The sequence below is a fragment of the Cynoglossus semilaevis genome, chromosome 3 (genome assembly GCF_000523025.1).
Source record: "Cynoglossus semilaevis isolate Cse_v1.0 chromosome 3, Cse_v1.0, whole genome shotgun sequence".
Taxonomy (NCBI): domain Eukaryota; kingdom Metazoa; phylum Chordata; class Actinopteri; order Pleuronectiformes; family Cynoglossidae; genus Cynoglossus; species Cynoglossus semilaevis.
In genome coordinates, this window is record NC_024309.1 from 15,687,036 (window position 1) to 15,689,006 (window position 1,971).

Genomic DNA, 1,971 nt, shown 5'->3' on the forward strand with positions numbered 1-1,971 from the left:
CCTCCCCCTATTCCCCCTCTCTCTCCCCCTTCCTCTCACTCTCCCTCTCACTCAGTGTATCTAGAGTGTATTGATTTCACCGACACTTCCAGAGAACGCCTTCAGTGATTGACTGCCACCAATAAATTGTTGATTGCTGGATGATGAAAAGGCCTCGAGGCTCCAGTAAATTCCCAGGTAATGTCTCTATGTGCGTACGTTCACTGTGGTATTAGAGTATTTTAAAGTACTACGGTGGATCAAACCTCGGACTCTTCTTACTGTTGTGGTTTGGTGTCAGACTGTGATAAGAAGTTGGTTTTGTTGATACAGGAATTAAAATGTAGATTACAAATACATTGAGCTTTTGTCAGAATCTTTGAGTAAATGGAGGCCTAGTGGCTGCTGGAAGAACTACAACATGAATGTTTTTGAAGAGTTCATCTGATTATTTCATATCTTCCAGACGGACATCTCTGAATGTGACCTCTGGTGTAGACGGTGGGTCACCGTGGTGGGTCACCGTGGTGGGTCACCGTGGTGGGTCGACCTGAGCCTGGTCTAAAGACTGGAATCCACTTCCTCGATCGGATTAATGTGATAGAATCACAGCAACTGACCACAGAACTGACCGCTGACGTTGAAGTTGTCACTGGTATTCTGGACAGGTACGTATATGAATGGACAATGGTACGGACCAGTGTGCTAATTAGGTTAATTAGTGACACAGCAGTGGTGGCCTAGTGGTGAAGGAGGCGGACTTCGGTCCGAAAGGCCCCAGGTTCGAATCCACCATCGTCCTCAAGCACTGCTCCCCGGGCGCTGACCACGGCTGCCTACTGTTGACTTTGGTGATGTTAAATGCAGAGGGTAAATTTCGTTGTGCATGGTGTGCTGTGCTGTGTCACAATGACTAATAAAGATAAGTTTAAGTTTAAGTTTAATGCGACACACAAAACCAAAGTGTATTGTACCAGTATAAAGATAAGTTTTGTAGGACACACACATATATATATATAATGTATAATAACTCTTATTATGATATGAACGATGAAGGAACATGTTTATCTCACAGACGTGTCTGGAGGTTGTCAGTCCGGTCCACCCAGTCGGCTGATCCATGTCGTTCCTTCCATCCCTCCGCTCCTGTGCAGCGCTGCTCCATAGGTTCAGTGAAGCCTCTGCAGCTCACACATACAGGAAGACGCTGCACCGCACGAGACCGCGCTATCATTCCGACATCCAGTGTGACAGACCCGGAACCGAGGAGGTAAATACAGTCCCAAACATCTGAGTTCAGGTCAGAGGATTACCCTGGAGTCCGTCCCCCGGACGCCGAGCCCCTGGTGCTGACAGAAGGTAAGGACACGGCAGCTGACGCGTCCATTGTCTGTCGCTGCTCTCATTCATTCTGCGGTGGCTTTGCTTTGCACTTGTCATCAGTTCAAATCGACAAAATGTTAGAGCACGTTCCGTCTAACACACGGACACACCCCCACACCCCCCCACCACCACCACCACGGAGGGACCGTGCTGCCCAGTGTTGACGGTTCGTTTATGTGCGTGACAGGATGCGTGGATGCTGGGAATCTGCACAACTTTCCAGCTGATCCCGGTTGTCATGAGCGGAGTCCACGGTGTGATTCTCTGTGACAAAGTTGGTCAGATCGTATTTTCCACCCGCGGCCGTGTTGACACTGTTGTTCAACACTTGCCCCAAGTGTTAATGAGGCCGGAGTAAAACGTCCAATCAGCTGGTTTGACGGAGGAGCTCCGCTGCAGCGGCGTCTTCGCTGTCAACATGAAAACACACTGTTGTGGTTTCTGCCGTGGACCGTGGACCGTGGACCGTGGTCTGCCGTGCGTGTCCAGGAGCTGCTGTGACATCACGTGTCATGTTGTGTGGTCACGGCTGTGACGTGTTGTGTTCTGACAACATTTTCATTTTTCCATCATCGTCTCTGGATGCTGCCTTGCAGGCTCCTCCCCCCA

General features: G+C 49.7%; 1 protein-coding gene across 1 annotated transcript in view; it reads left to right on the forward strand.

The window, feature by feature from the left end:
• Nucleotides 1-6: 6 nt before the first annotated feature.
• dlgap1b (discs, large (Drosophila) homolog-associated protein 1b) overlaps nt 7-1,971 on the forward strand; it is a 56,295-nt gene continuing 54,330 nt past the window's right edge. The window contains exons 1-3 of the mRNA XM_008308363.3: nt 7-177; nt 446-647; nt 1,055-1,338. The gene's annotated coding sequence lies outside the window, so the exon portion shown is untranslated. The remainder of the gene's footprint in view (nt 178-445; nt 648-1,054; nt 1,339-1,971) is intronic.